The sequence below is a fragment of the Anastrepha obliqua genome, chromosome 1 (genome assembly GCF_027943255.1).
Source record: "Anastrepha obliqua isolate idAnaObli1 chromosome 1, idAnaObli1_1.0, whole genome shotgun sequence".
Taxonomy (NCBI): Eukaryota; Metazoa; Arthropoda; class Insecta; order Diptera; family Tephritidae; genus Anastrepha; species Anastrepha obliqua.
Window position 1 is genome coordinate 130863638 of NC_072892.1, and position 21747 is coordinate 130885384.

The following is a 21747-nucleotide window of genomic DNA, read 5'->3' on the forward strand; positions in this document are numbered from 1 at the left end:
ATTGGGAAATTTTTCCAAGCAGTTAGACAGTGTTGACCATTGCAGTTAAGGTTAAGCGATGGGACTTGGTTTCACTTGGTGTTTCCAATTGGCGCCGGTTTGTTAAGCTCGACCAAAACGCTAAAGCGGCTGTCCCGCCAATCAAGCAGAAGAAGAAGAAGATATAATTTTAAGGGATAAGGAGAGGCAGATGGGATGGGGACTCATTACTCCTTAGTAAACTCTTCAGATTTTTTCGTGAATCTTTGCAGTTTGTCGCGGGAAAGAGAATGTACCCCATCTCAAAACATCGGACCAAACAATTTACCATCTAAGTCTGGCTAAAGCCGAACAGCGACCTCTGTATTATCTTCTTACTCCAAACAAGATATACACACGTCGCCGACGTGATATCTCCAAGCATTGTCCAGCAATATAATATTGTGGAAGCAATATTTCTTATCAGCACTCGTAGATCCTCTCCTTTGTGTGAGAAGAAATATTGCTCCCACACTGTCAGGCCTCTCCACGAAACACTTGGCTGTTTTGCTGTTGTGAATACTACACACACCAAACACACTCCAAGGAGCAGCAGTTTGTCAAATCGTCCGTCAGTTCGTTGTCTTGAACACCACATTGTTTCTGCGCTCATATAAGTTCAAGCTCATTCCGCCTTACAACAAAGTTTAGCTTGAACTTACATTTCTGAACAAATTTTGAATTAGTTCGAATGGTTTCTAACGCCTTGAGGACAGCTTGGCTGTCACTAGACTTTGATTTGAATTCTTTGCCTCTTTTCGCCAATTATTCAGTTTGCTACTTTAAGTATTGCAATAATTCTTGAAAAACCGCAATCTTCGAACACAAAGCAGTGAAGCAACTGAAGTTATAGTTCAAATACCATCCTTCTCCAGTACCATTTTCAATCTTGGAGCCTTCGGTGTAGAAACTTTTTAGCGAGCTCTTCGAGAGAGTGTCTGGGCTTCTCCATCGCTCCCGTAGCCAAATTTGTTGGTTCGTGACTACCATTCGAGAGTGTGTGGGTTCGAATGCATAGCAAAATGATAGAACACGTTTTTTTCCTAGCGTCCACCCCTCGGCAGGCAATGGCAAACCTCCGAGTATATTTCTGCCATGAAAAATCTCCTTAAAAAAAATCCATCTGCCTGTCGTTCGGAGTCAGATCAAAACATTAGATCCCTCCGTTTGCAGAACAACATCAAAACATACACCACAAAAAGGAGGAGGAGCTCGGCCAAACACCTAGCAGAAGTGTACGCGCTAATTATTTTATTAATTTTTTTATATCAAGAAAACATATCAACAAACATACCCTGGCAGCCTTGTAAACACCTCTCTGTGTACCGAACTCCGATTGTCATACCACAATCCATAAGAATACGGTCCAGAAATCGTATTCTTCTTGAATCGCTAAGTTCAGAAGTAGCAAATCCGGCAAAGCATTAAGAGCCGTTTTTGGGTGTTTGGCCGGGCTCCTCCTCCTATTTGTGGCGTGCGTCTTGATGTTATTCCACAAATGGAGAGACCTACAGTTTTAAGCCGACTCCGAACGGCAGAAATTTTTATGAGGAGCTTTTTCATGGCAGAAATGCCCTCGGAGGCAATGGCAAAGCCTGCCGAGGGGCGACCGCTATTAGAAAAATGTTTTTCTTAATTTTGGTGTTCCACCGTAATTCGCACCATGGTAGTCACGGACCAACCCATTCGGCTACGGCGGCCGCCGAAAAGTGTATCGAGGCCAGAGGGGACTAATTTGAATAAATAAACTCGAAGTTATGAAAACGAAGCTCCTATCGTTTCTATTTTAGCTCAGTCTTGTTTATTTTAAAGTTAATTTTTTTAGTTCTTTGTTGACTTTGGAACAAAACGGAAAAGTTAAATAAAAGATTCGCACGCAGGAACCAAAAGTAATTATCTTATTGCTAATTATATTCTTGTTGCAGCTGTATAACAAACTCGAGACCACACTCACATACATACATAGCAACAACAACGAGAAATGTATGTTAGAATTTCCTAATGAATTTCATTAACAATAACTCTATTTAATTGAAGTCTTCTAACAAATTTGCGGAATTCGCGTACTTAATGAGTTTCCGGTATCAGAAGGCATTTAACTACTCACACACACGCACATAAATGATGATTAAACAAGTTTGTAAAGTTAGAGCAGCTACACATAAATGGTTTTCTAATGTTAAACAGCCTCGCTGATTTATAAGGCCCACACTGCGGCCGGCAATGATGTCGCATTTCCCATGGCGTTACTTGGGCAATTGCTGCTCTGCTGTAAATGGAAATGGAACTGTTTCATGCGCATTTGCGCCCCCCAGCCGCTGCTTGACTCGCGCGCACTCAATCGACTCGCAAGCGTCGTATGCAATACTACAACTTAGCCACACTCCTGCATAGCTGGTCCCATTCATAATCCACAACAAGTACCGATAAAGTAACTACAAATGCGCAAATACGAGAAGAGTAGCAACGGAAAAGTTATTCGCCACCTGCCCGCTCTTTTTCTGGCAGCTCTTTGCTTTTGAATGTTTCATCACCATTCAGCAGTTAATGAACCATTTGAGCTCCAAATGCGTACAAAACCAACAACAACAACAACAACGATGAACCCAACAAGCTGGAAGAGCGTATACAGCAAGGTGAATACAGCGCACAGGAACAACAAGAGCAGCACCGTTTGGCCCACTGTTTTCTGCGCACATCAAATCGCTTCAGTTAAGTTCATCGTATTTTTATGATTATTGTTTGTTTGACATGTTCGCCTCTTCCCCTTTCGTACACCTTATCGTCCACACTGCACTGCAACATATGAATGCGCTGTGCGAGTAGTGGAGAAGGTGGAGGCGGCGATACCGCCGCTGCTGTTGCTGGTGCTCTCGTACACTTCGCAGCGGCTGTGAGTGGTGGAGTGCTGGTCAGGAATGTTGCTACCGCTATCTCAATGGTCACTGTTGGCTGTCGTCTTTGAATGTTGCTGTGTTTGCGTATTTTATTGTTACTGCGGTTATTGTTGTTGCTTCGGCAGCTACATACTACACTTTCACATTATTTATGCATATTGGCCAATTATAGCAATAATGGCCGAACCAGTATACATGGAATTCTCGGAATACACCAGGTACGTGGAAGCAACTCCATACATTTGTAAGTATGTGTGTGTGTGTGCATTCACATTGGCCGATTGAGTCGCATAGTACATAGAATAGACCACAGCGGCCAAAGTTGCACTGTGGGAACATTCAAATACACAATAAAATTGGCAGATAGTAATGAGAGATGAACTTAAAAATGAGCGAACAAATAAAGATACACTCAATTCTTGCCATTTTAGTACGTTCGGATAAAGGATTAAGAGAATAACATTTATTTTTGTATGACTAATGGTCAATGGCCAAATAAGTGTATACTGATATTGAATTTCGTGTTCGCTGTTTTATAATGGCAAACTTGGTTCAGTTCTTGGTAAGGTTAGGTTAAATGGCCGGCCCAGCTTGGGGCCCCCTCGCACAAATATTCAAAATTCGTCCGTTGTGATGCTATACGGGGGAAAGGAGAAGGGAAGGAAGAAGGAACCTTGTGATTGGGGGATGATGACCATGCACTTACTACGACGCCGACGGTGCCTGATTTACATTCGTAACTAGCCGCATCAAGCTACTGATGAACTTCACCAGATGTATGATATTTAATGAGAGTCCAGATGTCGAAATCTTTGCTAGACGAGAGCAGGGCAATTGAGAAGAAGGTGTTGAGATGAGATGAAGATAGCTTCTGCAGAACGGACTGGAGACGATCCCAAGTCTCACCGCATGAACACCTAACGAACAATATCCTGTACGTATACCCATAAAACAAGAGAGCTGGGGCTTTGTTAGCGTTAGGAGTTCCCTCGAGCGTCCCCGATCTACCCCTGACCAGCAGGATCTCGCGACCTTGCACGTTTGCGCACTAGCCCAGTGCTCGCTGAGTTGACTCGAGCCTAATCTTTCCAGGAGCAGACCATGAGTTTTTAAGGGAACCCCAATCCTCGCATTTTGCGATAAAACCGTCTCCAACATTCCCTGTCGAGCCAGCTCATCGGCCTAGCGTTTTCCCTCTATGCCGCTGTGATCGAGAACCCAAATGAGCCTGATGTCGAAGTATTTGGATGCAATCGAGAGAGATGCCAGACATTCCCCGACCAATCTCGAATGCACAAACAACAAATCCAAGGCCCTAATTGCCGCTTGGCTATCGGAGTAAATATTTACTTCCTTGACGGTAATTATCGAAGTAAGCAAGCAATCCACTGCTTCTTTAATTGCGGCTGCCTCCGCTTGGAAAACACTACAGTGGCCCGAAATATGAGCTTGATGGGGAGCTCCTTACAGAATCCTCCCCCACCAACCCTTCCGTCCAACTTCGAGCCATCCGTGAACATATTTGTCATGCCTTGCCGCCAAATGTTACATCCCGCCCACTCGTCTCTTGAGGGAATATGAGTGGAAAAAGGTCCGCTTGGACCTAGCGTGGTTGTGCAATAATCCAGCACCATGGGAATGAACTCAAAGTTTTTAAGAATGCTAGAGTGTCCGTAACTTAAGTCTAGCCTATGGTCCGAACACCTTAACCTGATTGCGGCGCGTGCAGCGATAGTTGTTCCTACAATGTCCTCGGGCGCCACATTCAGCATAGCGTTTAGCGCTAGTGGTACGAAGCGCCCCACTGATTCCAATGGGGGCAGACCTTTGTACCCTCTCCAGCTTCTTAACTGATGCCATCCTTTCTAGCGAGTTCCACCAGACAAGGACTCCGTACAACAATATTGGTTTTATAATCGTGTTATCGTCGGGTTGCTTTGCAGCCCTTCCTCTCCAGCTCCTCCAGGATAGGAACCTACCATTTGGGTGTAGCTCCAGAAGGTCAAGTTAGGGCTCAGTCCTCAAAATTTACCGAAAAGTGGTTTTTAATTATGCCTCAGCGTCATCGAAAATTTGGACCATCGGATGGAGGTGTGCCGCCGAAGTCGGGGCGGCCATTTGGCCCATATTTTGTTCAATACGTAATTGAGTCATACCAGTATAATCATAATAGAGATAAATGACAATAATTTCCTAAAAAAAATTGTATTTTATTCAAAATCAACACTGGCCCTTGAAACTTAACCACCCTTTAGATAAGGAACTATTTGCATTTGGTGGTCTTTAAAGGTGTGCCGCCGAGGCTGCAGCGGCTATTTGGCTGATATTTTATTCCATACCTAATTAAGTCATACCAGTATTATCATAATGAAGAGAAGTGAAATTGAAACTTAACTACCCTTTAGAATAAACTCATCAATAAGAAATATAAAAAAGGAGTATTGGGAAGGTTTTTCTGCAGAAATGGAACTTGACCTTTATGGAGGCCAAAAAAAGATTTGGAATATGCTTAGAAATAGAAATAAGAACATCAATGAACATCTTTCATTTACTCACATATCAATTTCTGAGTGGGAAGACTATTTCAAAAAGTTATACAATGAAGTTCGTACGATGACCGTCTATCTAACTGCCGAAAGGTAGCGCGTGCAGGGAGTTATACCATCGGGAGTGAATATGTTTCAATTACGCTTTTTCAGATGAATTAGCTGATTTTTTTCAAAAGATTCTCGACACGGGTAAGGTTCCATTAGAATGGAAAGAAAGCAGAGAATACCCATCTTTAAAAAAAGGTGACAAAAACGGTCCAATAAATTATTGGGGAGCATTACTTAGCCCTATGTTAAAGCTATTTACAAATTCTCGCTGAGGAAATACCATGCGCGTGTATAAATGAGCAACAAGAAGGCTTCAAGGAAATCCGATCGACTACTGATGCAATATTTATAAAGGGTTTTTCAATTGGCGCGGGTGGATTTTGGCGCCCTGTGGCAGCCATTTTGTTTTGGTGACATTTGTCAAATCTTTTGTTTATTAATCAGTTGTTTATGCCAAATCATCATGGCAAGTTACACGATTGAACAGCACGTTCAAATGATAAAACTTTATTATCAAAATGAGTGTTCATTAACGCAAACGTTGCGCGCATTGCGCCCATTTTTCGGTAGACGTGGTGGCCCTTCCAATTTCTTATGGCCCATATTCAACCATATGGACCTAGACGACATGTGGCTCCAGCAGGGCGGCACTACGTGCCACACAGCAAACGCCATTTTATTCCATTTCAACATCTACCCGCCCTTATTGAAAAACCCTTTACTAAGAAGAATTATCGAAAACTTTCCCGTTAGTGCTAGAAAAAGTAAGGTGATAGATCTTGGCTGAGGTGACATTTCTTGGTTCAACTTTAAATTGACTTACAAATGAAGAGGCTCTCAAAATAGTAGCACTAAAAGGTTACTACAAAAAACAACAAAAAACTTGCAATTCAAATTATGCCAATCAGGTGTGAGTTGTATTTGATGTCAAAGTGCCAATATTTGTTTTTGTGCAGGAAATACACGGGTGGTCAACCAGTTCAGCGAGTGAACAGGCGAACACGCACACAAACTTACGCCGTTGCGTCAAAAAAACAATAAACAAAAGTGTGCTATAAATTTTTTTGCATTTTGATAACTTCGCGTTTTTATTAGTCATGCAAATTAATTTTGCTCATTTGTACAGACAATAAAAATGTTGACTAATTAATTTTGATTGCAATTTGCATGCAAAGTGGGGGTCTGTCAGTAGTCGTAGCAGCAGCATTGAATTGGTGAATTCATAATTTTTTCTTTTTCCTCAAACATTGCGCTGGCGACTACTTATTTAATCGTTTCTAGTGGTTTTGCGTTTTTTTGTGCCATATTTAACTGTTTTTTGAATGCTATTTAAATATGTATCGAGCATTTTTTCTCTTTTTGCTGTTGTTTTTTGCTTTTTTTTTTGATATGACATTTCTTTATTCGCTCGGAGTTATTTCTCGTTGCGATAAAATCTCTATGCTTATCACAAATGCTTTGATCTGTACTCATAAGCGCACAAATGATTTGCTGCAATTAAAATTTAAACCACAAAATGAATAAATATGAACGAAAACATACAGACACATTTACATTTATTGAAAAAAAATGTATTTATACCCGGCATGTTACGCATTTATTATTTGCATGCATGGGAGAGCACATATTGAGGATTTATTTTCAGTTCTGTGGTGGTTAATATTTGCTGTGCCATTTAGACCGCGAAAGCTTTCACCGAAGGTTTGGTGTTATACAAATCTGCATGTTTGCCATCAACTTTCGAATATCACGAGCTACAGAAGGCGCAGGTGTGGCCGTTAACCAGCTTTCAGCGATTTTGAAGGAATCAGCTGATTGGCTGACGTCACATGGATCATGACAGTGATCTGCCTACGAAAAAATTGAGATTTTGTTGCTGATATAAGAAAACAGCAACGCCGCTACCGTTGCAACGAGGAGCAAAGTAAAAAGCAGTTCAAAAGAAATTTTGTTCACTCGGTTACACAGTTTATTGAAAATAACTAAAGCCTTAACCTGCAACTATTTTAACATGTTTGGACAATCGGTGCACAATGGTGCACGGAAAAAGGGCTCTCCATCAACCCATCCAAAACAACACTTGTACCGTTTACTAGGAGAAGGAACATAAATCTCAAATGTCCGACCCTTAATGGAACAACACTTGAACTCTCGACAGAAGCGAACTATCTTGGCGTCAGTCTTGACAAAACGCTTACGTGGAATTCCCATATTGAGAGAGTTACTTCAAAAGCCACAAGGGCATTCTTTGCCTGTACAAGGCTTTTTGGTAAGACATGGGGACTAAACCCTAGAATGACCTTCTTGACATTCACCACTGTTGTGAAACCCATAGTCACTTATGCATCCTTAGCATGGTGGCCCAAGGTCAAGCAAAGAAAGGCAGCAAACTAATTAAGCAAACTGCATCGCCTGGTATGTGTTGGTATTACAGGGGCTATGAAAACATGTCCCACGGATGCATTGGGTGTGCTTCTGAACATACCACCCCTTCCAATTCTAATTGAAAGGGAAACTCGCTCGAGTGCCTTAAGACTAAAAGGTATATCTGAACTTAAAAGTGGGAATATGAAAGGACATTTAAAGATCTTAGAAGACTTCCTACATAGTCCCATTCTTCATAGGGATGATATACTATCACCCAAACCAATACTCTTCAGGAACGTCCAAGTTATAATCAATGAACGAACAGACTGGAGAACTAACTCTATCACGTTCAAACCTGGCTCCCAGCTATGGTTTACTGATGGGTCCAAATTGGAAAATGGTAGAACAGGGGCAGGAATCAATGGGCCCAAATTCAAAAATCGATTCCGATGGGATCCTACCCAACAATATTCCAGGCAGAAATACATGCCATTGAAATATGTGTGAGAGAATGCCTTCGAAGGAAAATGAGAGGTACTCACATCTACATACTTTCAGATAGCCAAGCGGCTCTAAAAGCCCTTCTATCAACAACTATCACCTCTAAATTGGTAAATGATTGCCTAAACCTCCTAAACATGTTAGGAAACCTCAACATAGTAACACTATGCTGGATTCCGGGACATGAAGGACATGAGGGAAATGAAATGGCTGACGACCTTGCAAAACAAGGAGCAAATATGCAACTTACTGGTCCTAAGCCTTTCTGTGGACTGACAAAAGGCCACATTAATGAATTCCTTAGGAAATGGGAAGAAAGAAAACTTGGCGCACACTGGCTAAACTGTGCCGGTCAGCGTCAAGCCAAACTATTCCTAAGTCCCAACAAAGGAATATCTGACAAACTTCTCTCACTAAACAGAGTAGATCTGCGTCTTTTAACCGGATATCTTACAGGTCACTGCAGCCTGAGGTACCATCTAAATAATATTGGTCTATCCGAGACCAATGTCTGCCGCTTTTGCGAAATGGACATAGAAAGCTCAGAACATGTGCTTTGTGAATGTCCTGCGTTGGGCAGACAAAGACTTCACCACCTTGGTGGTATCGTAGTATCTCCATGCAATCTTTAGAACAACAAACACAAAACTGTGCTAAAAAGCCTAAAACTCTAGGGTTACAAAATAGGCCTTTCACAATAGATCAGCTCTGGTCGCAGTGCCTAATGGCCTTCTAATAATAATAATAATAATGGACAATCGGTTATCCCTAAGGTGGGCAGTATAATTCAAAAACGATGAGCCAAAGTATCTGCAGTCTGTGTCAGAAACGGAAGCGCGATTATTCATGAAGTATAAAAGATACAGGGTAGGCCATTTAAAGCGGGCCCATCTGGCAACCCTATAACTTTTGACAGGAACGTCAGATCGACTAATGACATAGCGCGTTGGAAGCGTCAGTCCAAGACAATTTTTACCATGGAGCAGTACACTCCAAAAGAACGCGCTGAAATAATTCAGCTTTACATCCAAAATAACTTCTCAATTGTGAAAACTCAACGTGCGTTTAAAAAAAAAAATAAAGTTAAAAGTGCGCCATCCAAAAGCACTTTACAGCGTTTATACGCAAAATTTATTAACCACGGTAGTCTCAGCAATACCAGCCACGCATCCAGACAACGTACACGACGTTCTGCTGAAAATATCGAGGCTGTACGAGCCAGTGTTGAGGAGGCTCCGCGAACATCGAGTTATCGTCGTTCTCAGGAATTAGGCATCGCCAGGACAACACTCAGGCGCATAATTCGCATCGATTTGAAAATGTTTCCGTACAAAATTCAAATGGCACAAAAATTAAACCCGGCTGATTACCCGAAACGGCTTGATTATTCCCTGGAAGGTTGATTTCGAAAAATGGTGATTTTCCGTGGCCACCGAGATCACCAGATTTGACGCCACCGGACTTTTATTTGTGGGGTTATCTGAAATCCAAGGTATACATCAACAAGCCAAGGACTCTAACTCAACTTAAAAACAATATCCGACGCGAAATCGCCGCCATACCGGCCGAAATATTGGCCAAAACGATGGAAAACGCCGAAAAAAGGACACATTTGGCCATCAAGGCCAGAGGCAAACATTTGAAGGATATCATTTTCAAAAACTAGCTGGAACAAATCTCCTTGAATCAAAATAAATGATTTTTCATATCAACACAAAAAAAAATGTTTTTTTCAATGTTTTTTTTCAGAAACAAATGGGCCCGCTTTAAATGGCCTACCCTGTATATATGTATATATTAAACATTTTTTTTACATGAAAGTATCTACAAAATTACGAGTTGCACGTACTCAATAAGCCGTGTAGTCTCCATCGTTGTCGAGTATATCCTGGCATCTTCTCGGCATGCTTTGAACCAGCTTTTCTGCATAGCTCGTCGACAAAGATACTGCAAAGATTGCTTCGGTTGGCCAAACCTTGTACTCTGTCATCCTTGTTTGAGTTTTATGTACAACTGTTCTCAGCTCAGAGAAGGCGAGGGGTTGTAAGGAAATACTGCGTAACTGTTGTTAATCGGCCCCTCTATGTCACTTCTTTCTGGTTTTTCGGTCGAAGGAAAAGTGAAAGCGCTAAAATGGTCAGAAATGGCTCGAAAATGTAAATCAGCCAGGCAGATAGCCCTATGCCACCAGCTATTTGTGATATGCTGGAAAAAGGAGACGAATTACCCGACGGTGATCAACTCAGAAGAGGATGGTTCCATATATAGAAGTCGACGCAAGTGGAAAAAGTTCCTGATTGCCATTCACTTGGGAGTGGTCAGGACGATTCTTCTGCATATAGTTCAAGCAGCTCATAACTTCTGGGATTAACCCAAGTATGCTCTGGGTAGCTTTCGAACACCCGTTCGGGAGTGAGCTAACGTAAGAAGGCGAAATTTTCCAGGATAGCTGGCTGTGCGCTGGGTTTGGGACTTAAAAATCACCCCAATGAAAAGATTAAAAAAGATTCAAATGAGAACTTCCTATACTGTTGACGACCCCACACGCCCCTGTGCAGCAAAAAACGTGCAATCTACCTACACAAAGAAAAGCTGCAATTACAACAGACAGCCAGAAGATTTGCCACACGACTCTCACTGCTGCTCTCAGAGAGTACTAATTGACACAAATTGCAGTATCACCTTTCTTGTGGATTGGGCAGAGCACATTTAAATTGCAATCGTATTTGAATAGCTCAGCCGGCAGTTCGTCGGCTCCTGCGGCTTTGTTGTTCTTTTGCCGCATTATCGGTATGCTCACCTCGTCATGGTCGGGTAGCGAAACGACAGATCCGTCGTCAACGATTGGGGTGTTCGGATTTTCACATTCTCTGTAACATGCGCAGCTGTCACTATTTAACAGGTTCGAGAAGTGTTCTGGTAGAATTTTCGGGCGTTGTTCCTATTGGCTAGCATCTCAAGCTCCTCGCACTCACAGATTTCGACCGCTCTCATCTTCTTTCTGATAATACCTACGTACCTCGTCTCTCTTCGTTTTTCAGCTGTCGGTAGCGATCCCACCTGGCTCACGTTATGCCCGATCATGGCGTCGCCCTATAGGCAACATTTTTTCTGGGCCTCGACATACCAATCTTTTTTTTGGGATCGCCGAAATTCGATATCTTCTTCGGCGACGGTGCGTAAAGAACGAGAAATTGTGTTTATTGCTCGAGCATGACGGATGGTTGAGCAGGACTCTATGAGAGAAGAAGTGAGAGTTGAGTGGCGAATCTTCTGGCTATCTATTGCAACTTTCCGATGTCAAACATTCTATGCGTAGTTCATTTTTTTTGCTGCAACAAGCTAATGATCCGATTCGATGTCGCAACATAATCGGAAAATCCACAATCGACATTCATTATTCACAATACGCCAAATCTTGGAAAAGACCCATGAAATGGGAATCGGCACACATCATCTTTTTGTCGATTTTAAAGCTGCATTCGACAGCACTCATATGCCGCGATGTCAGAAATTGGTATTCTCGCAAAACTAATACGGCTATGCAAGATAACGTTGCTCAATACCATCAGCGCCATCAGAATTGAGAAGGACATAATTGGTAACGCATGCCGATGATATTGATAGCATCGACCTTAACAGACACGCTGTTCTGCCTCTTCCAAACTTGGTAAAGCAGCAAAGCGAATGGGTCTGGTGATGAACGCGGACAAAAGGAAGTACCTCCTGTCATCAAACAAACAGTCGGTGCACTCCCGTATCCACACCCACGTCACTGTTGACACTTATGGTTTCGAAGTTGCCTTGGTCCTTTCATCCAAATAGATGCAAACGCTCGAGCTCTGAAAGTATTTGATGCGGCACCAACTTGTGGTAGCAGAGGAAGAGGAAGTCTTCCTTTGCATTGGAAAGATCAGTTGGAGAAGGACTTGGCTTCACTCGGTGTGTGCAACTGGCGGTAGTCTGCACGAGAAAGAAACGACTGGCGCGCTTTGTTAAACTCGGTCAAAATCGCTTAAGCGGTTATCGCAACAGTCAAGGCGAAAGAGATTCCAATTTTAAAGGACCTAAGGCGTTGCAGATAAAGAACAAACAGCGACTTTCTGATAGAGAGATCCTTTAAGAGTTTCGGGTAGCACTTTAGGAATGCTAAATGGGAGCGGATTTTAGTATTCACACAATTCACATGACTGATGCAAGTAAAACCTGAACCAAATAAGGCTCCTAAATCCATATTACATATAACGAAAATAGACACACGTACATATATACTTGCTATTGTGGTTCATTGCACCGTTCATGGTACATATTTTTCCTACTCCAGCAAAACTTTAAAGTCTAGCTCCGCCTCTGCAACTTTCACTGTGTATTAAGAATGCATAACTACATATACATACATATGTGTATGTATGTATTTATGTCCGTACGTACATCTTCTTCCTATTCCATTTCCTTCGCATAGTTTTGGCCGATATTTTACGGTTTCTAAGTGGTCGGTCGTTGAAAAATTTGTTTCGCGTAATTTATACAATAAGCAACTCTTAATTACGCGACTTTATATGTTGTCGTTTTCGGTGTCGACGGCAATTGTGTGACTGTGGCAAAAGCGATTGCGATGGTCGAGCATGAAACGCACGCGAATCGCTGGAGAATTCGCAGCTCCAAGCAATGCACTAATGCAACCAAAAAGCAGACGGAAAGTGCAGAAGGAATGATGGCAGTGCCAGGAACAGCCCAGTGCTTGCATGTGCAGAAGCCAAATATGCATGCTTGTATGTATGTATGTACATCTGTAGATATGTACTTATACTTATGCGACCAAGCACTGCATTGTCCTTTGCTCTCTTAACACGTGTGTTGCATTTAAATATCGTGAGCCGACGCATTAGGGTGTTCGATGTAATGGGTGGTATTTTTTCGAAAATCTAAATCCCTAAAATTTGTTATTAGAACACTGACTTTTCAAAATAGAGAATACTATTATTACTTTTACATTTTTATTATTATGATTTTTGCTCGATTTTAGAACTGTTGCGGGGCATTCGCTTCATCTGGGTTAAAAACCATGTCGAGCTCAACAATCGATTTGGCGGGTGAGTGCCTTGACTGTCAAGTCCCTCAATAGGAAAGATTTCGGATTTCATACCAAGACGGCTATTGCATATTAGACATTAGGATGGCTTCCTTAGCAGATAATAGAATATACGAGGCTTGCCTTTTAAGGAAAACAATCCGCCGAAGATGAATCAGCTTTCACTAAAACAATGCGAGTTTCCTCGTATCGGCTCATACAAGAGAGTTTTTGAGCACTCAAAAGAGCAAATCAATGGGTCATCCGCCTTACAGTCCTAATTTGGCACATTTTTGTTTCCACAAATCAAAAATCAAATGCGAGGTCAAGGTTTTTTAATGCACCAGTAAAGCAGCTAATTTAATTTATTTTATAATTTTATGCTAGATTAAGTTAGATTATGTTATAGGATTGCCCATGCAAGAGCGCGTTTAGACGAGAAAGACAAATTGTATCCCTTGTAAGATCATTGAGAGGACAGAAAAGAAAAGGTGGGAAAGAAAGGATAGAGGAAAGGGCTGTGGAGAAGACCGAATGAAGCTTTATTACGACTGGGCAAGGACCCATTTAGACGACCAAAACAAATTTCGTTGCTTGCCAAATAACCGAGAGGATAAAAGAGGAAGGGCAGAAAACAAATAATAGACGAAAAGGAGTTATATTGAGAGGTGTGGGGACGACCAAATGACGATAAGTACTACTTATGAAATTCATCTGATATGTAATACCCTATGATCGAAAAGTACCAGGAAGGTGGCAGTCAGACAGTCAATAAAGAATATTACTTATCCGTTTCGAAACGTTTGAGAGATGCTGTATGTCGCAAACGGCCTGAAATATGAGCCTGCACCGACCCCAAATTGTGCTGAATTATTTGACTAAACACCAAGTAAATACCATCGTGCAAACACTGTATTCACTTGATATGACCCCTTGCGACTTCTTTTTGTTTCCCAAGTTGAAGTTACCACTTCGTGGAAGAAAATTTCAGTCGATAGAGGAGATCAAAGAGAATGCGACGAAAGAGCTGAAGGCCATACATTTCCGTACTTACCCATTGCTCGCTGAGTTTACGCGAAGCCACCTTTCCAGGAGCAGACCCCAGGTTTTTAAATGTAACCCTCTACAGTTCACATGATGTCCCTTTGGAAAGAAAACCAAATACGCCTAAACTCGAAGTATTCAGATGTAGTCGAGAGGAAAGTCCAGCATTCGCCGATTAATTTTTAGCGCACTACAAATGAGCCCAGGGTCTTAATTGCCAAATGGCTGTCTAAGTAAATGTTTACCTCTCTCAGAGTAGTTACACAAGCAGGAAATAATCAACTATTTACCTATGGCCACATCCGCTTGCAAGACACTACAGTGTGCCCTCTAAATTACTATTTACTTTGTTGTTGTTCAGAGAATTCAAGCAACAACAAAACGACAGCGACAATCTTGGGCCGGATATAAATCCGTGTCATTCCGGTAACTTAAGACGAACTGCCATGAAAACGTTTGTTGGTTTTGTTCTAATGCTTCTATGTCGTTCTCTCTTGCTATCAGCCACTTTTATTAGTAGAAGACATGCTCTGCACTAAAGAAATTTTTATCCAAGGAAATACTGAAACAAAAACATTTTGAAAAACTAGCCCCGACCACCATAGTACTGGATATTTGTATACCTGAATGTGGATCTGTGCATATCTGTAAGCTCAATTGTGTTTTTGCTCGTGTATTGAAACGTAAAATGTCAAATGGTGTGACTTCGCATTGGTTTTTTTTTTAAATAAGTAAGCATTAGTAGGTGCGCATGTATGCGAGTAGCTTTTCAGTTTTGCCTGAGTTGTGCTGACTAAGGTGAAAGAGGTGACTGACTGCCTGCAATTACAAATTCATTTGTGCTGCCAATTAATTTATGTATTTCTTGTTTACTTTACAAAAATTAAAAAAATAATTTGTACCATTACAAGTTCGCCAAGCTCATTGTGCGTTGAAGCGAAGTCGAAATGATTGCTTGCCCATGTAAATAAAGATTTGGGTTAAGAAAAAATGTATGCAAAAAACTATATAATAAATATCAACTGTTCTGTTAAGCAGATTAGACAAAGCGCCGTGCATTGATGGAAATCCATCACACCAATGCACGAGCGGCCGGTATCACTACACTCATCAATATTATCGTAATATATTCACTACTGCTCCATACTGAAATCCTTAAAAATTATTAAAATTTGCTTATACGAGGTGTGCTCAAAAACTATCGCGAATTTTGTGTTTTATTTTTAATTATCTTTAATTCATTAATATCTATTTTGTCCTCTTCAAAGCAATCCCTATGAGATATTATGCACTTGTGCTAATGTTTTTTCAATCTTCGAAGCACTTCAAAAAATCATTTTTTTTATCTTTATCTCGTCAATCGTAGCGTAGCGTCGTCCTTTCATGGGAACAAGAAAAAGTCACAGGGAGCCAGATCTGGAGAATACGTGGGGCTGTGGCATCATTAGTGTGTTGTTTTTGGTTACAAATCGCGCACAAGCAAAGATGTGTGAGCAGGGGCGTTATCGTGCTGCAAGAGCCAATTTCTGTTCTTCCACAAATCCGGGCGTTTCTGGCTGATTTCTTCGCGCAAATTGCGCATAACTTGCAGGTAATTTTTCTTATTGACCGTTTTACCCTGTGGCAAGAACTTATGATGCACAACGCCTCTGCAAACGATGAAAACGGTTAGCAAAACTTTACATTCGACCGAACTTGGCGCGCTTTTTTCGGTCTTGGTTCGTGCGGCAGCTTCCATTGAGATGATTGAGCTTTGGTTTCCCCGTCATAGCCATAAACCCACGATTCGTCACCAGCTATAACCCTCTGGAGCAAATTTGGGTCGGCGCGGACAGAGTCCAACATCTCATTAGCAATGTTCATGCGATGCTGCTTTTGGTCGAAATTGAGCAGTTTTGGTACGAATTTTGCGGCGACCCGTCTCATTCCCAAATCATTGAAAAAAACCGAATGGTACGAGTCAATCGATATGTCTAGGTCCTCAGCAACTTCTCTAACGGTGATTCGACGATTGGCCTATACCATTTTCTTCACTTCATAAATTTTTTTGTCTCTCGTTGAAGTGCTCCGCCACGCTTTTCGTCATTCACATCTTCTCGGCCTTCTGAGAACATTTTGTACCACCGATAAACGTTGCTTTGGTCCAAAATAGCTTCTCCGTATGACACAGTCAACATTCGGAATGCTTCCGCGCACTTAATTTCGTTTTTCACACGAAATTTGATACAGAACAAGAAGAAAGTTACTGCTGCTCAAACTGCTGGAGCACGGAAAAGAACAACTAAAGGTGAATTTCCTCGTCTGGAAGAAAGTCTGTTAATTTGGCTTAAACAGTGTAGAGGACAAAAAGTATCTATTAGCGGAACTTTGTTAAAGGAAAAGCAAAAGAGTTCGCATCTACTCTAAACATTCAGAACTTTGTGGCAAGTGCAGGGTGGATCACAAATTTCACAAAGAGAAATAGAGTCGTGTTTAAAAAAGTTTATGGAGAAAGTGGAAGTGTTAATAATGCTGTTTGCTCCGATTGGCATGGTAAATTGAAGACACTGATTGAAAACTAAGCTGTCGTGTGACTTCTGGAACGATGAGCTGTATGAGCTTTACGACAACATAGATATAACGAAGGGAATAAAGATCCAGCGGCTACCTTGGCTGGGTCTTGTCGTCCGAATGGACACAAACGCTCCGGCTCTGAAATTTTTCGATGCGGTACCAGCTGGTGGTAGCAGAGGAAGAGGAAGGCCTGCTTTGCTTTGGAAAGATCAGGTGGAGAAGGACTTGACTTCAGTTGGTGTGTCCAACTGGCGCCGGTTAGCACGAGAAAGAAACGACTGGCGCGCTTTGTTATAGTCGGCCAAAATCGCTTAAGCAGTTATCGCGCCAATTAAGAAGAAGAAGAAGATTGAAAATTATGATGCCCGAGACACTTTCAATGCTGATGGAACTGGCCTATTTCTCAAATGCTTACCGGACATGACGCTTACTTTTAAAGATGCAAAACGTCATGGGAGAAAACATAGTAAAGAGAGGTTGACAGTTCTACTTGCAGTAAATATGAATGGATCGGAAAAACTTAAGCCCTTAGTAATAGGAAAAGCAATGAAACCGCAATGTTTTACAGAAGTGAAATCGTTTCCTACTGACTACTGTGCTAACAGAAAGCTTGGATGGCAACAGAACTTTTTAACAATTGGCTTTTAACAGTTAATGGAAACATGAAACGGCAAAAGAGAAAAATTTTACTATTTTTAGAAAACAGTCCCCCTACATTCAACGCAGAACTCTACTTCTTTCAGCCAAATACAACTTCCAAATCTCTCGAAAAGTACAATAGCTAACTACGAATATCACGGTTCATGAATGGAAGGCTGTAACCCCCCTAACGATTCTCACCTGCTTCAAAATATCGGGTTTCGTAAAACAATATCGGACAATTCGCAAATAATTATGGATGATGAAGAACCCTCAATGATACCAGTAGTTGACATCAGCGGTGTGAGTTTTTCTGACAATGTTCAAGTGGCTCAAGACGTCGCTGTCTCCGGATCACTAACCGATGGCGAAATCTGCGACAGATACGTATTGAAAGAGCAATCATGAAGATGAAGACGATACATCAGAACCTCGAGCAGAGGTGCCAGTTAAGGTAGCAAGAGCCTCATGCGATAGCTTACAAAGCTTTTGTCTACAAAACGAAACTGATGAAACAGCATATCAGGCACTTTTTCTCCTTAAAAAATGATTGAAAAGTCTGAGCAGCAGCAATGTGCTTCGAGGCAAATCCGTATAAATGAGTTATTTTCCAAGATTAATTAGTTCACATTATGAATATGTAAAGCATTAGCTGTTAAATAAAAACACTTGATAATTCGGTGTTTTTCATTTTCTCTCAAAAATTTCGAACCATTTAATATTTCAAACACTCGATAATTCGTAATATTTCAAGAGTCCCTTGAATTTCGAATAAACGATAGTCGCCTCTATAAAGATAATTATGAACCATGATTCAATAATAAAAAGTTATGTATTCAAGCAGCTTTCTCACTTCCACGAAAAAAATCGGCTTCTTAATCGATCAACAATGTTGCTCACTCTTCAGTTTTAGTTCAAAGAGTCTTAAGATCAGCAACAAGTCCCTGGCAGATTTATGTCGATATGTCCAGGACAAGTATTGTATTCAATCCCTACTGGCATATCAACTAAATCAAGATATGAACCGTTTTCTTTGGAAGAATGCGAGCAAAGGGCAGTCTGCATGACAACCCCAGTCCCATGCAATTAAAGTACAGGTTGCGAAGACACTTATTAGGTAAAAGAGATAGTTCCTTAATACGAGAGGTGCCTTTTATATTTCGGGATTAGAGAACAAAAACAAATTTTAATCATCGAAAATCACTTTACTGTTTTTCAAAATATTCTCCATGAAGATCTATATACTTTTGCATGCGTTTGAACCAATTGTCGAAGCACTTTTGCCACTCTGAATGAGGTACCTCCAAAACATGCATTCTGAATGCCGCAACCGCTTCTTCAGGTGTCGAAAAACGTTGACCTCTGAGTTTGTTTTTTACTATACGGCGGATGACCCATTAATTCGATGTTTTGGGTGCTCAAAAATGCAGTTGTTTGAGCCGATGTGTGAGAGCTCGCATTGTCCTGGGGAAGAGTGATCCGTCTTTGGCGATTAGTTTTCCTAATTTCTTGGAAGACAACTGGCAAACAAATGGTTGTGTACCACTCAGAATTTACTGTTCTGTGTTGTTCTAGTGGTACGGTTGCGACATGTCCAGTTTTTCCGAAAAAACAGGCGACCATTTGCTTGGAAGTGCTTCGTACGCGAACAACTTTTGTTGGATTTGGCTCATCTTGAAACACCCATACAGTCGACTGCTGTTTACTTTCGGGCTCATACGCGTAAATCTATGATTCATCACCTGTCACGATGTCATTGACGTGTTTCGAAGCCCCGCGATCGTATTTTTTGAGCATTTCCTTTGACCAATCGACACGAGCCTTTTTTTTGAGCGATTGACAAATTGTGTGGGATCCAACGCGAACAAATTTTTTTGACAGTCAAATGTTTACGCAATATTGAATGTATGTTGGTCCCACTAATGCCTAAGATTGTCTCAATCTCACGATAGGTCACATGACGATCTTGCAATATCAGTTCGCGCATAGCATCAATGGTTTTCGGAACCACAACTGATTTTGGACGACCTTCCGAAATTCGTCTTGGAGTGAACTACGACCACGATTGAATTCACCATACCATCGCTAAACACTGGTCCTTGATGGTGCTTCATCGCCAAAAAATGAATTAAGTTCATCCATGCAATGTTGTCGAAAGTTGTAAAACTAATCGCACGAAAATGATCACGATTTAATTCTATTTTTGGACCGAGATGAATCTTTTAAGTTACTGTAAACAACACAAATATCGCTGGTATTTCAAAACGTTCTGAGTACTTAAAAGCCAAAAAATGTCAAACTTTGCGATACAGCTGTCAGTTGCCAGACTGCAATACCAGGGTTGCCAAATCCTGCCAAATAAAAGGCACCCCTCGTATATGATTTTATTTTTAGATTACTCAATAATTTTTCTCAAAAACAGCGCGTAATACTGCAACACTATCTGCTCGTGGTAATGTGGAAGCTGACGAAACCGAGTGGGTTCGCCTCAGCGATACTTCTTTGGAAACTCTGCAAAGTTTTCTTACTGAAGATGAGGATGTTTCGAAAGATATTGCTTTTCCCAGTAAACTCGAAACCGAAGAAAATTTCGAAAATTTTACGAAGAGTGTATTTCTGCCATGGAAAAGCTCCTCATAAAAAATATCTGCCGTTCGGAGTTGGCTTGAAACTGTAGGAGCATCCAGATGTAGAAAATTGAAATCTGAAAAAAGGCGAGAACCATCGAGAAATTTGGTAATTTAAAACACTTGGGCTAAAAAACCCATTATATTTGAAGCTCTGGAAAATAAAAGGGTAAATAGTCAAGGAGGAAAGGAACTGATAGGATAGAAGAGAGATATGTCTCCGATATCTATCTCTGATAGCTAGTCCTGTGAGAATTTTCCAGTTTCTTTGGCAAATCTAAAAATATCCTACAGTTTGAGAGAACGAATTTTACTCGTTCTCATGACATCGGAACCCAAAATTCGTAGCCTTGCTCCAGCAAAAGGCAGGGAAAGGCACCGAGAAAATTCACAGTGCCATCCGCCTCCTCTAAGCAAGACAGACAAATCGGCACCTCATGATTCCAATGGTTGTCATATGCTGAGTCCATGGGTTTTGTCCTGTAATAATACCGACCATTAACCGAACGTCTTTTCTGCCAAGTTTTAGAATTAAGTTCGAGAGTTTTCTGTTCAGGCTTGTCACAAAACACTTTGCAGTTCTGAAGCAGACCATCCGATTCTAAACTGGACCATCGGTCTTTATGTAAATTACACACATAATCGCTGATCCAATTCATGATTGATGTAAAGGGTTTTCCAATAAGAGGAGTTATTCCCGTTAAAGATCAATGGTTTCGTTGCTTGTGTGGCACGTATCACCGTCTTGTTGAAAATAAACGTTGCCCAGATCAATACCGTCCAATTTCCGCCATAAAAAATCGTTAATCCTCTCTCGATAGCGCAATCAATTCACCGGAACTATTGCTCCAGCTTCATTTTGATGATAGAGAGGCTTTTCAACAATAACTCTTGGATTTTCTGAGCCTCAGATCCGACAATTTTGCTTATTGTCGAAGTCATTGAGGTGGAAATGGTCCCATCACTCAAGATGATTTTTCGATAGAATTTCGGATCATTTTCATGCATTTCAACGACCCAATCAGCAAAGACGCGACGTTGTTGATAATCGGCCGGCTTGAGTTCTTGTGTTAACTGGACTTTATAAGCCTTAAGACCCGAATCTTTATGCAAAATACGGTGTAATTCCAAAGAACGACGAGGAATGGACGCCATCAAGAGTCGTACTTGAAAAGAGACACAGTGTGGGGCTTCCAGAAGGTTAATTGTGGTCAAACTCTGAAAATGAGCCCGGCCAACACTGCCTTCGCATTTTTACGAATGGCTCCAGAACCAAGCACGGCTCCAGCTCTGGCGTTTAGGCGAGATCCATTGGGACGAAATCGCACTTTGCTCTTGGAATGCATGCATCTGTGTTTCAAGCGGAGGTGTATGCTGTTCAAGAAGCGATAAACTTTGTTGTAAAAAACAGGTGGAGAGGCAGATCCAATATG